The following is a 15112-nucleotide window of genomic DNA, read 5'->3' as shown; positions in this document are numbered from 1 at the left end:
TTACCAAACTAGGTTTTATGTATCAAAAAATGACATTTCCTTTATACATCTTCCAAAGATATTTTGAAGTCCTACTTACAGTTTATCCCTTTTCCCATCCTTTCTACCAGAGGGAAGCAGAAACATTTGCTTGAGTTCAATCTCACAGCTTCAAGTAAAAGGTCAGAGATCAATGCCATGAATATCATTAAATGCCAAAGACTATTTCTGGTTGTTTTCTACATTTATAATCTCTCCTATAGGTCACATACTTGCTTAATATGGAACCTTGGCCTCTCTTCCTATTTTATCTGTGTCCTGTATCTCCCAAAGAGAAATAAGAATAAAGCCACAAACTCATTAAAACTAGGATACGAATGCCTTTTATGTCACTATAGGAAGACTTCTTAATTTTTAACCCATGGATGAAGTGGATCCAAACACACCCTGAGATTATATATGGACCATGCATTTTTACATGTGGTCATCATATTGGAAGAAGAAATTCTGTGGTTTCACTGTAGAGACTGATAGAATGTCATGTGATTGAAGAAAGGTACCAGAAAATTAGTGGCCACAATGAATGGATTAAATTTCTGTTTCTGGAGAAGGGAGCTTTTATCAGCTTTATTATGGCTGTATATCAATTTTTCATCAGACTCTCCTATATTATTAGACCAACAATAATGACATCAAAACATTATTTGCAGATAAGATGTCACCTGTCACAAAACACAATCAAAAGGGCTATGCAACTAAATCAAGCCTTCAGAAGTCTAAAATATTGAAAATCCTCTGTTAAAAGAATAAGTTTTTTTAACCTGATTAATTTCCAAGGACATTAACATTGATTTATATCAAATTCAAACCATAGACATAGCTCTTCAGACATCCCATATGTAGTAAAATGTTTGCACAAGTGATTCTTGGGTTCCCAAGTCTAATTGATCAAATGGATAGCTTCTTAAATCTTTCCAAGATCCTAACACAAGACCCATAACCTCTCAGGAAGGAGTTATACTTTGGATACAGGGAAGGTAAGGGGTACCTAAATGTATTTACTCTGTAAGAAAACAGGTCCTGACCTGTTGGAAAGAATAACTGGAAGCTCTCTGGAAAGGAAATCTTCCAGCCCAGAATGGCAACTAGGTTTTCATTTCCATGCTACAATCAGCTGTTTTCTGGAGTGATGTGTTGGGGAGGATTCTAGAGCTCCTGAGCTAGGATTAAAGAGCGATGTCTGCACAGGGCACAGGAAAGGGGGTAATTTAGAGCCTGTAAGATGGGCCCCAGTCCTGTAGTCAGGAGAAGACTTAATAAAGGCTGTAAAGCACAGTGCTGTGTGAGACAGATAACAAGAATAGATAGTGTAGTTAGAAAGAAAATAAGAGGGGTGCCTGGGTGGCTCAGTGGGTTAAGCCGCTACCTTCGGCTCAGGTCATGATCTCAGGGTCCTGGGATCGAGTCCCACATCGGGGTCTCTGCTCAGCAGGGAGCCTGCTTCCTCCTCTCTCTCTGCCTGCCTCTCTGCCTACTTGTGATTTCTCTCTGTCAAATAAATAAATAAAATCTTTAAAAAAAAAAAAAAAGAAAGAAAGAAAGAAAATAAGAATAGAAGACCTCTAAGGGTGCCTGAGTGGCTCAGTTGGGTAAGTGTCTGACTCTTCATTTCAGCTCAGGTCATGATCTCAGGGTCTTGAGATCAAGCCCTGCGTTGGGCTTCATGCCAGCATGGAGCCTACTTGAAATTCTCTCCCCCCACTCCCTCTGACCCTCCTGTCTCCCCATCTGCCATATGCACACTCTCTAAAATAAAGTATAATAAAAGAAAATAAAATATAAAGAAAACTTCTAGAATAGATTATATAGATAGGAAAATCTGGAGAAGCAGACAGAAGCCAAAACAAAAATAGAAAACAACCAAAAGTTAGAAATCTAAAAAGAACCAATAAACCATAAGGAACTGACCTATTTTTAAACTGAATCCATTCTACAATATATTTAAGCACCCTCTCAGTTCCAATGTCTGTTGACTACCAACTACTTTCCAAGAAGAGCTGGGAACTAGAAGGAGAGTAACTTCTAAACACAATTATACTGACCTCTCTTCATCCTAGTAGTTACAACGAAGGTTTGAAAAAAAATGCCATGAAGTCAAAGGGAAGAAGTGACACATAGCTCAGGGGAGTCCCAGAAGGCTTTCAGTGAATTGGATCTCAAAATGTGAGTTTTTCTGTTTTTTAGTTTTGGGTTTTTTTGTATTGTTTTGTTTTTGTTTTTGTTTTTTTGGGTCCGGGAGTAGCAATTGGTGACTCTGGGCAAAAGGACCAGCAGGTACAAAGGAGAGATGATTTAAAAGGGCATGGCCTATTTCTGGAAAAATGGAGAAGGTCACTTCAAATGTGTGCAAAGGCTGGGGTTACAGGAAGAGGGAGGACAGCAGACGGAGCTGCAGTAGAGACCAAATGGAACAGGAAGACTGTGTGTTGGACAGTGAGGTCTTCAGACAGCTCTTCAGGGGTGATTTTCAAGGTAGTTTTCTCAATTATTCCCATTTGATCCTCACAACAGATATATAGGATGGGCATCCAACCACTCTGCAACTCACGCTAAAGGTGAAGAAAAATGCTGGTGTGAACATTTCAAAAACATTATCATGAAGAAGAAATGGCAAAGTGGTGATGGCTTCAGTGGCAAAGGGGAAGAATAAGCAAGTTGGAAAGAAAGTCTTTCTGAAATGATCTTTTGTAGATAGGAATTTACAGTTCATAGATTTTTAACCTAGGCTCTATTTGCATAGTTATAAAAACAGCGTGTCCAGTTGCAGGAAAAGTTAAAATGGCCTTTTTGTCACTGTCATTGTCATTGTCAGTGGGAGTGCTGGTGTTGTGTCCTCTGTTTTAACCTGGCAAATAAGACCTCAATCTGTACAAGATTTTGAACACAGCCACAGCTCAGATTTCGTTAGTTTCAAAGGCCTTGGGTAAAATTCAGCCCAGATAAACAAACAGACTCCAAAACATCATGCTCAAGGGGAGAAACACATCTTTTACTTCAGAAACTGTCAAACGGAGATGATTCCTAAAATGGGCGCTCTTTGAATTAGAAACAAAACAGACAGGCAAAAAGGTGCTACCACGTTGGAAGCAGAATCAAAGACCATGGCAGCAGCTTTCCAGTAGTTGGTATGCTTCAGGGCAGGGTAAAACACTCTGTGAATGGAGCAGGGCCCATTACCTGCATTTTGAGGGCCTAACCCGAAGATCAGAGTTTCTCATTCTACCAGGGTGGTTTTCAGAAATCAATATCTCTGTTCCTCAATTTCCCCATGTATAGAATGGGATAGCCTCTTAAGAGCCACTACTTGAGGTAGAGAAAAACAAAAACCAAAAAACCTCTAGAATAAGAGAAAAAATTAGACCCTATCCCAAAGAAGCCTTTCTGAATGGTGTTCTAACATCCCATGGTATACAATAAGCACAAAAACCCAACAAGTAGAAATACCATTCACCATGGGGACACAGGAAGATCTTGAACTTACCTCCTGCCACCAACCCACGGAGTCTACATTACATATAGAACAATTTTTCTCAAAATTGCTAAAGGCTGGTGGTGTGATGAACACACATGAGGCAAATGAGAAGAAAACTACATCAAGGCCAGTAGGAGAGGCTAGGGCACTGTCTGACTGTAAACCTTCTACCTGGAAGGGTGGTCCACAACTAGAAGGGAACTCAAAACTCAGAGCTTTGCCCGGAGGAACAAAGGATTCAAATCATGTCATGCACACCAGCTCTTAAGACATGTACTTGAGGGGGTGCCTGGGTGGCTCAATTGGTTAGGCATCTGCCTTCAGCCCAAGTCCATTCTGAGGTTCTGGGATCGAGCCCCATATCAGGCTCCCTGCTCAGGACAGAGTCTGCTCTTCCCTCTCCCCCTCTCCCTGCTTAAGCTTTCTCTCTCTCTCAAATAAATACATAAAATCATATATATATGATATATAATTAAGAAATAAGCCCTCCCAAATATCTCATTTTGAAATCCACAAGACTCTTATCTAACAATTCTTAAGACATCAGCGTCTGAGAAACATCTCTCAAAGGGCCTATGGGCTCCAACTCACCTGTCCCAGGGCTCAGCTCAGAGCTAGCTGATGGTACCCATACTTCAAATGAAGGAAGTTCACCTACTTATACTCCAACCTTGGCTTGAGGGGCAGATCTCTAACTTAACACACACACCTGGGAGCCTGCGAGAACACTCCCTGTGGATTGTGACTGCCAGGTGTCTATCCTCGTGCTCTCCCTTTGCTGTGCTCAGGCACCTGACAGGATGCCTTTATTATGTGCAACTAGTACTCCAATTTCAGTGGCTGCTGCTCAGGGAGTAGATCCCCTAGCACCAGAGGCCAGGGGAACTTGTGTTCCTGATCACATGAAACTATCATTGATGTGACCCAAAAAGGAGCTCATACCTCTCTGGTGCCTCAATTTTTGTGACGGCTGCCAGGGGACCCCTCTGCATGGCATGGCTCATGGCCAGTGGGACTTGGGCTTGTAGGTCCCACAGGACTGTAACCAACAGAGAAAGAACTCATGAAGAGCTACCTCCTTAAGAGCACACAGCAAGAGGCAACAGACCCAGCAGCTGGTCTTTCTGCAGAGGTCTACTGCTCACCATGACTACAGCCTGAGGGGTAGGCTTCTCACTGAACACACATCGAGGGGCTGACTGGAATGCTTCCACAGACTTCAGACGGTGAACACAGTCTTCATGCTCTTCCTGTTGTATTCCAGGACACCTCTATGGAAGGGGAGATTGACATACCTCTGGGGCCTGCTTTTTGTAGCTAGCACCCAGGGGACTCCTTTTGATTCCCTGGTTTGAGGGACAGAGGAATCTGCCTTCCCGGGTCTCACAGGACTGAGGTAATTGGCAAGATGGTTCTCAGCAGGCTACCACTCCCAGGGTACTACACAGACAGGCAGGGAGCCAAGCCATGACCTTTAAGTCTTTCTGTGAAGGAGGTCACTTTGCTTGTCTGGGAGCTTCAGACAGAGAAGCAGGCTTCACGTTTGGCACAACCAAGTGGCCTAATGGGGCTGGTCTCAAGGAACGTAGGCTGTGATGCCATCTTGACACTCTCCAGTCTCGCGCCAGCTTTCCAGGAGCTCCCAGGAAGGAGCTTGTGCACAGGTCTAGGGCCCCAGATTTTATGATGGCCACTCCATGGACACCTTGACATAGGTGTTGGTGATGATTTTTCAAACATGACACCAAGAACAAATACAACAAAAGCACCAACAAACAAGTGGGACTGCATCAAAATAAAAAGCTTCTGCTCAGCAAAAGAAACCATCCACAAAATAACAAGGCAACAGACTGAATGGGAGAAAAATCACTGCAGATCACATAATGGATAAGGGGTTAAAATTCAAAGTAGATTAAAAAACAAAACAAAACAAACAAAAAACAAAAAAACTCCAACAACAGCAGCAACAAAATCTGATTTAAAAATTGGGCAGAAGACCTGAATACCCATTCTTCCAAAGAAGACCTACAGATGGCCAACTAGGACATGAAAACACCCCCAACATCACTAATCGTAAGGGAAATGAAACTCAAATCCAAAGTGAGAAGTCACCTCACCCCTGTCAGAATATCTAGTACCAAAAAAGATAAGAAATAACAAGTGTTGGGATGTGAACCCTCAGGCACTGTTGGTGGGAATGCAAACTCATGCAAACTCAATGGAAAACAGTATGCAGGTTGCTCAAAAACATTCAAAATAAAACCACCATATGATCCAGAAATTCTACTTCTGAGTTTATCTGAAGAAAACAAAAGTGCTAATGTGAACAGATCCAGGCACCCCCATGTTCTTTGCAGCATTATTTACCACAGACAAGATCGAGAAGCAGCCTAAATGGCTACAATGGATGAACAAATAAAAAAGCTGAGGTATATATATACCAGGGAACATCCTTCAGCCTATAAAAGAATGAAATCTTGTCATTTGCAACAAGGTGGCCAGAGATTGAAGGCATTATACCAAGTGAAAATGAGTGAAACATAGAAAGATAAACACTCTGATCTCACTTAAGAAATAAAAAGCAAAAAAATAAAACAAGCTCAGAGAGAACAGATTGGTGATGGCAAGAGGCTGACAGTGGGAGGTGGGAGAAATGGGTTAACTGTTTTTAATTTAAACTGAATAAAAAATGTTTAACAATTGACACAAAAATAAAATTCAAGTTTTGTGTAGAAATTTTATAATGTCTTTGGCTCCATGTGTTTCTGTCTTCATGGTCCATGTTCAAATTGATCCTTACAGACAGGTGTCCAACCTGCCTGGGGTATGTGGCTGTATCACCAGGAGTTACTAATTTATTTGGAATTAAGTGAAACGTGACCATTTGCCCAAATCTAGGATAACCTCAGGCTTGTGTGATCTCAACTCCCATTTCCCATATGAGGTCATGGAGAACTGAAGGAGTGGACATCAAGCAGCAAGCCCCGCCCCAGCCCTGGGCTCCTGATTGTGGTTGGCATGTATGGCTTGAATAAAGAAACAAAGCCAGCTGCAGAAAGCAACGCTGTGGATTCCCCAGCAGGATCCTTTGCCTTTCAGAAGGAAGCAGTTTTGCTGATGCTTTCATGACTGACACTAAGATATCTATTACCAGAGATGAAATGTTGATGCATGATGAATTTCAGGGGAAATCCAGGGAGGGCTGAAGGAAACCACGAGAAGAGAGGTCATAAGACTTGGTAAGTTAGCCACAGTTCTGCTAACGTGCTGGGAGGCACAAAAAACACCATTTCACTTCCAAAGGTAATCGGTAAGTACAAAAGTGATCCACAGCAACACCAACGCTTGCACAAAACTAGACTAAGAAGGGGAAATACATGTTTGCATGCACGCTCACACACCGCACCCCCCCCACACCCACATCTACACCACAGACACACACCCTTACCCTCCATACACACCCTCAACCCTACTCCCCAGCCCCTCACAGATACCCCACACCCTGACAGTATCTGAAGGGTTCTTCTCCTAAGCCACCCACCTTCCCACACTTAGTGGTGACGATCAGAAACAAGGACAAAAAAGCAGTTTCAAATCTCCCTTTCATAACATCTTTTGGAGGCGTGTGGAGATTTTCTACTTACATAGCAGGTTGGTAATAAACTGATTAATTTGTCCTTTATAGGAAAAGCACTGTTCGCTTACACATATCCATAATAGCTCTGGATTTGAAGTTCTACCATGGAAATGGAGACTTTAAAAAGCACAGCTCAAATAAAGACGGATGCCCAAGTGTCATAAAAATAATATGACAGTATCACAAATCAGGGAAGTACACAAAGGAATTCAGCTCTTCAATGTTCCCAAGATAATTAACCTTGCTGATATCCATTAACCATGTTAGGTAGCTTCCGATGCCCTTTCAATCACCCTAGACAGATAAACTGTAATATGCACATTTAATGACAATTCTGCCTCAATACCATTTCCTGCATATTATTTAAACTGTTGGGTTTTTTTTGTTTTTTGTTTTTTGTTTTTTTTGGCAACAGGGTCAACTCTTCCCAGTGTTTCTAAATTTTTGTAATGCAACTGACACAGTTGTTAGAAAACTATAGCATTTTGCCTTCAGTGTTAGTTAAGTGAACACACAAATGTGCACACTGACTCAGGCCACATACAATAGATTAGGACGTGAATTCTCTCGCTCAGGACTGCCATGGCTCCTGGGAGCTCTAAAGCAAAACCAGCAGCTTCACGTGTATCCAGGGCTTAAAAGGAACCAGCACATACCAGCACTTTACAAGTATAATTTAATTTAATTGTCACTGTAATTCTATCAAGCATGCACGAGAATCATCCCCGTCCTCCAAACGGAGACGCGGAGGCTGGGAGTTCCATTGATCTGGAATGAAAATGCAGCCAGGGACTCTTATTCTGAAGCTATAACATGATGGTTAAGACATGTTTCCCAGACAAAAGGAAGGACCTCCTCTTGAATTCAGTTCTGCAACAGAGTAATAGGACTGGGAGTATAATAGGACTGGGAGCTAGTTTTCATTTCTCAGCAGCCTCTTCCATGTCTGTCAGTTAGGAAAAGTCAAACCAGCCCTAGAATGCTTCCAAGGATTAAATGAATGGATGCATAGTAAAAATGGCACTTTTGACAAAGCCCTCAATAAATGGGATTTTTAAAAAAACATTATAGGCATTTTTATAGACATTATTTACATACAGTAAGATGCTTAGTGACTTTGCCACTTAATCAGTTTTGAAAATGGGGGTCAAGATACAGCAGAACATTTCTGTTGCTCCAGAATCTTCCCTCATGTATCTTCCTCGGGTGATTAAATCATACCAGACTCAAGCACTGAACTATTTCTACCATCATCGAGAAGTTCTGACTACTCTACAATTTCATGGAAATCATGAAGTATTTTTTGTTCTTTAACTAATTTTGATCATACTGTTTTTGAGATTCATTTGTGTTATTCTGTTCATCTGTATAAAGTTCCTATTTATTGCAAAATAGTGTTCATTTTACAAATGTACCCAAGTTCCTCCCTTTTCCTGTTGACATCTGGCTAATTTTCAGCACTGGATTATTAAAAACAAACAAACAAACAAAAAAACCTCCTATGAACACATGTGGACAAAGGTTTTCAAGCCTTCTGGATCAATACCTAGGACTAGAAGCACTGGCTTTTAGGTAAGGCAGTTGTGTCACTTTCGAAAAAACTTCCAGATTATTCTTCAAAGTGCTTGGAGTATTTTACTTATCTGCCAGTTCTCCATGAGAGTTCCAGTGGCACATCTCCTCTGAGGTTTTGGTGTTGGCTCTCCTCCCATGTTAGCCATTCTGGTAGGCGTGTAACCGTGTCTTACTGTGTTTTCAATTTGCATTTCCCTGAAGGCCTGTTAGGTTAAATACCATTGCTTCTGTTCATTGGCCGTTCTGTATCTTGTTGTACCAAGCACCTCTTCAAGTACATGTTGGATATACGTGTTATAAATCTCCTCTCCCGGTCTGTGGGGCATCTCTTTATCTTCCCAGTGATGTTTTTCGCTGAATAGATGTTTTTAATTCTCATGAAGTTCAGTGTATTTTTTTCCCCCTCTTACGGCTTGTGCTTTTGTGTCCTTTATAAAAAGTCTCTGCCTTCTGAAGTTACAAAGGTATTCTCATTTTTCTTCTACTATCTTTGTTGTTTTAGCTTTTATGTTTCAGTGTTCAGTTGGACTCAAATTTATTTGTATGTATGGGATGAGGTAGGCGTTTAGGTTCTTTATTTTTCAAGTAAATACCCAGTTGTTGCACTATTTACTGAAGTAGTGTTTTTATGCCACTGAAATGATGTGGTGCTCTCAGTGAAACAGCTGACTCTCCGTGTGTGTCTAATGCAGAATGCTATTCTGTTCCATCGATCCATTTACTTAGAATGGCAGCAATCCTCATATTACTTTTAATTATTATTTTTCCACTTTTTGTTATTTCAGATGCCATGATTCAAACCTCAGTAACTTTGATTTGGCATTTGAAAATGTTTTTATTTTCCCTTTCAGTGCCATATATGTCTATTTGTATATACGCGTGTGTGTGTGTGTGTGTGTGTGTGAGTGATTATATATACGTATACTCCTGCACTTAGGTGTATCCATTCTTTTAGAGTGTCCTCATCTTTAGATCTAAGATTTTCTAAAAACTCCCTTTTTCAGACACCAGGGACCACATTTATCATTGGTTTTCCAGTTTCAGCAAGGCATAGGATTTCTTTTGAAACCTGGTTTAAACACAGATTCCTGGACTTCACTTCAAGAGGTTCCAGTCCCTTGAAATATGGGGAAAGGCCTGAGAATCTGCATGTACTGTCACTAGCTCAGCTGACGCTGATGCTGCGGGTTTCTGGACAACGCTCTGAGCAGCACTGGCTTAAAAAAAAAAAAAAAATTAAATGGCTTCTCTACTGTTCATACAGAAGCTTGATTTGCCTTTTCTAAAGTCTGCGAACACAGCCACTCATTTACACTGTCTTCACTTGAAGAGACATCTGAAAAATCTGCTGAAGGCACCGGAGCATGGAAGCCAGGAAACATTAGGGTAGATTGATGTCCCAATACTGCCTCATTTCCTCCTTCCTTCCTGGAAATTGAGTTTTGGTCTGTGAGCAGGAGCGTGCACATACCTGCATACCTGACAGCGAGATCTCGCCCAATCGAGTGAGGAACATGCCCAGCAAAGGGGACATTCTTCTCCCTATGGCCTCTGCCAACCACGGGAAAAAGCTTTCTTCTCCCCTTAAGGGCTGACTGGTCTCAAAACCAGGAACATGTTTAGGGCCATGTCCTTTAAAACTTTCTCCACTGAAGTCATGTTTTAAGTAGTTAGTATCCCTGACAGAACACAGGCATTCTGAATTAAAGATCGACACGATCAAAGCCAAGCACTCAGTCCTCAAAATCCCAGCCCTGACCCCAAAGCTTCTCTCAATTTTTCGGACAAGCACAGAACAGCTTTTCAGCTTTCCTTTCCAACAGATCAAGTCCTTGTGAGTGGAGGGCCGCACCACAACTGTGAGTCTCTCACACAGAATGTTGAGATTGGGGTGAGGACTCAAAAAAGGGGTGCTCTTCTTTTCTCCTGATTATTTATTTAGCCTCTGAAACCACATTAGTGAGGAATGAATTCATAAATACTATTTAGACTTACACTGCTTTAAAGGCACCCTTTGTAAAGGAGGTTATTTTCCCCTCTTTGAAAAAAAAAATTTAAATCTCCCGAATAAAGGGAAAAGAGGAGTTTGAAATGCCACCGTCACGTTGTCACCTGTCCGTGAGCACTCTTTTCAGAAGTACCGTGAGCAGTGTGAACATCAGAGCTCAATCACCTCGGCAGGGACCTCGGAGGAGTTTACAAAAACTAGAGAGAAAGTCGATGTGTTTCTTCCTGAAAGGAAGGTCTTTTCATCGTCAACGAAAGTATATACCACATTTCTCTCAACAGGGAGAAAGTCAGAGATAAAGGGAAAATAGACCTAAGGCTATAATGTATTTCATTTCCGTCAGCGTTGGACCTCTGTCTTGCACGGCTGATGACCCAGGGGAGGCCTTTGTGCCCGAGAAGAGAGCCAACCAATACCTTAGCTACAGTTGTTCTCCCAATTTCCAGAGCTTTGGGATTATGAGGGTTTTATTTTTCTTTGAAGGAAATTAAAATGACAACAAATGAGTCATCAATGGAACTTCTGGAGCCGTTCTAGACTTTCTGGTAGATAGGTCACATGGTCCCAGGCTGTTAAACCACACCTCCCCGGGGCTCGTCACCAGTGGCGTACGTAGTACCACTGTTCTGTGTGGGAGATGAGCCTAGAGATGTCAACTCTACTAGTTCTTTCTTGAGATTTTATTTGTTTATTCGACAGAGAGAGAGACAGCGAGAGAGGAAACACAAGCAGGGGGAGTGGGAGAGGGAGAAGCAGGCTTCCTGCTGAGCAGAGTCCAATGTGGGGCCCAATCCCAGGACCCTGAGATCATGACCTGAGCCAAAGGCAGATGCTTAACCCAATGAGCCACCCAGGCACACCCAACTCCACGATTTCTGAGAATGAGTCCAACCCTTAACCCTTCCTTACTACGGAGTCTCAGAAAACCTTTTTACATAGAGCTCCTCTTGGTTTCCCAAAACAGAAATCCCTCTTCCAGATGCTGGTCATCAGCTGTACATGTGACTTTCTCCCCCAAGCTTACATCACAACGCCTGAGACACAATCAACACGCCGTTGTGTGGGATTCGCCGTTGTGTGGGATTCGCCCTGTCCCCCTTCCATCTGTCCTTCTCTTTCCCTACCCAGAGAGGATGAGAGAGATTACACACCACACACCACACACCACACACCACACACACACACACAATGCATAGGCCTTATACACATGCAGGTACATGGATAGATATGCACAGTGGGTTCTCACTGCAACCAGAAAAGAACAAATGGAACCTTCTTACTCAATCTCAGTCTGCCCCAACATGAGTATATAGCCAAAAGAAACATCAAGACAGGGCCTCCTCAAGATCTGAAGAGATAATACAAAGCTTTGCCTCGAGTGTCCTCTGGACAGTGAAAACAGGAATTAATCACATATTCCAAAGAATGGCTTCTTTACTCATCTCTGCACCTGAAGTCCCATTACATGGGTGGTATCCTCAGGTTCCCTCTTCTTTCTTTCAGAGACGGCTGCACAAACCTCTCCCCATGCCTTGTCTTACTCTCCTCAGGTCACTTCATTGAGACAATGCGGACGGACTTCAGTTTCTCTCACTGCACCTTTATTCATCCCACCATATCCCAGAAGTTGGTAGCAAAAGAGATTAAGATCATTCCTTCAAAGGAGGAAGGGAGAAAGGAAAGAGAAACGAGGTATGAAGAGGAGGAAAAGGCTGTTAAAATGATTAAGTACCTTTAAATGTGTTTGCCTTCAGAAAAAAAAAATTACATATATATATATATAATATATAAATATAAACTCTGTGTCATGTCTCACAATCAAACGTCCATACCTTAGCAGTCCTAATCTTCTTGAATCTTGAATACAAATTTCAGGGCAACATTGGGGTTGAGATAATCTCCTCAGGCCACCACCAAGGGGACAGTTTTCTTAACTTCCACACAGGTTCCAGTACTGCCTTCTGAGGACAGAGGTTTCTTCCACGTCTACAGAAATCACAAGAGAAAGAAGATATGCATAAACAAAACCTAAACTGAAACTTCAACAGGGATTTGAAATTCCAGACGATTTGGCTTGAAGATGCTACACAGAAGACACGTTACATCCTGACTGGCATAAAAACAAATAAGAGCGGGATGGATTCAATCTTGATTAGACTCAAGCAATCACACAAAAGCAGAAAAAGTCACACTATATCCCGGCTGGCAAATTTTTTAGGACAGGATTAGCCAAATTTGCTCATTTACCTTTTAGGGAAACTGAAGATCGGAGACGATAAAGGGTTTTCCCATGATAGTTCATTACCTGGGGTCTATTACCACCAGCAAATCAAGCAAATCCTTAATAAACACAAACAATGTTCCTAACGCTATAGTTTAGGTTAAAATGAGACAAGGGGACCCTGCATCAGTTCTCCGCCTTGAGATTGTTCCCTCACTTGACTTTTAAGATACCACACTTGCCAGTCATCGCCGGCTGCTCCATCTCTCCTGCCTCTGTGAGATCCTTTCTATCTCACAGTTTCAAGGTGAGAGCATCCCAGGACTCAGTCCTGAGCCTCTTCTCTCTGAGCACACACTCATCAGGGGGCATCTTCTAGCTCTGGGGCTTGAGAAACTATTCATACACTGACAACTCTGAGACGGTCTCCAGGCCCGGCTACTTCACTGAACTCCAGACTCCCCTATCAACCGACTACTCAACAAGTCTGCTTGGAATTCCAGTTGCCATGTCAGGCCATGCCCGAAGTGAAGTCCTGATTCCATCACCAACACAACACCCGCTGAATAAAACAAGTAAAGGCTCACGCTCTTCCTCATCTCTTTCTTCGCAATGGCAGTTTTATTCACCCTGCTGGTCAGGCGAAAACCCTGCCAGTCAACCTTAACTCTCATCTCTCATATCTATTCCCCGGGTCCTCTTCAAAATCTAGTGGTTTTTCTCACCAGAAAGTGAAGGCTGACCACTTTCACCCGCTCCTTCACTAACACTGATGTTCCGTCATCAGGACAGATCTCTAAGGCTGCACAGCATGCATGTTCCAACCATGGCGGTCATTCTTATTCTCAACTCAACCCCATGAGTAAGACCATGACACTCTCCTACTCAACCGCCCCCCAACCCCCCACCCTCCTCTACCCCCCACCCCCCACTCCCTTGGAAGCCAAGTCAAAGTCCTTACAGCGGTGAAAAAGGCTCCATGGGACACAACTGTGTTACCACCTTCTTCACCTCCTACCCTCTCCCTCACAGATTCCTCTCCAGCTGTGCTGGCCTCCCGGCTATCCCTGTAGCTCTACCTGAGTGTTGGGACTTACCATTCCCTTTACCCAGAAGGTTGTCTTCCCCCTCATCAATTAAATCTTGCTTCCACAGTGACCTTTTCACAACTCCTTAAAATAGTAAACCCTGACCACATCTCCTCATTCCCCCTTCTCTGCTTACCCCCTGGTGAAGACTTGCTCATAGACGACATGGTTTCCTTGCTCAGCTCCCTTGCTCCTATAAAACAGAAGCTCCATGCAGGCAAGGCATTTTTTCTCTGTTGTCCCGCTGTATCTTCACCACTCCACTCATAGCCCAGCACCAATGTGGAGCTCAAGATGTTATTTCCGGACCAATGAACAAACAGGCAGTTGACATAAACCTTCTCAAAGCCCCTCAGAGGATAAGTGGCTGAACCAGGTCAAAGTCAAAAGCATCTGTGTTTAGCTTTCCTGACACTGTAACGACAACTACGTGAAGACCTACTGGTGTTAGGAATAGGTTCAGTACAGTTTGGCATGTGACACAGATGTAGATTGTATCTGAAAAGCCCAAAATGACTTCTACAAACTCTTTAAGAGAATATATTGCCTAGAGTGGGACGGCTCTGCTTACATCCTTATGTTGCAAGTTCACTATTAACTCACCTTGTCCTCAATTTTCCCTGCCTTTTCTTCCATGCCCTTATTTCTTGTACCACCCCCCACCTCAACTCTCAGTGCCTTCCTTCCCCCAAGAGAACAGGAGGAATAAAGAGGAATCCAAGATTAAATAAAGGCAAGAGAAGATATGTGTTTAGGGAAAAGGCGTGGGACAGGAATCAAAGGACCATGGAGCAGAATCGAACTGGGCCATGAACACACTGAACCCCGGTACAGAGATCCCTTCACCTTCCTGAGAGCCTACTGCTCGCTGGGCTTTTAAAATGCATGCCCCCCAAAAGAGTTCCCAGCTCGGGGGGGCATGAGTGGGACGGGGTGGCTAGAAAGGAAGATTACTCAGTAGGAGGGAGACTTTAATTACAAAGGAAAGAAGTCTAGGACTGGTTAGGAAGCAGGGTTCAATGTTTAAGTACTAGGCTTCAGGACAGTCCTAGTATTATTCACACCCTGGTTC

At 42.8% G+C, this 15112-nt stretch overlaps 1 protein-coding gene across 1 annotated transcript in view; it reads right to left on the bottom strand.

Annotated features, from left to right (window-relative positions):
* SGCD (sarcoglycan delta) overlaps positions 1-15112 on the bottom strand; it is a 936356-nt gene that overhangs the window by 552560 nt on the left and 368684 nt on the right. Inside the window, exon 2 of the mRNA XM_059416542.1 lies at positions 12564-12717. The gene's annotated coding sequence lies outside the window, so the exon portion shown is untranslated. The remainder of the gene's footprint in view (positions 1-12563; positions 12718-15112) is intronic.

The sequence above is a fragment of the Mustela nigripes genome, chromosome 12, assembly GCF_022355385.1.
Source record: "Mustela nigripes isolate SB6536 chromosome 12, MUSNIG.SB6536, whole genome shotgun sequence".
NCBI lineage: Eukaryota > Metazoa > Chordata > Mammalia > Carnivora > Mustelidae > Mustela > Mustela nigripes.
This window is presented reverse-complemented; position numbering and strand designations above follow the sequence as displayed.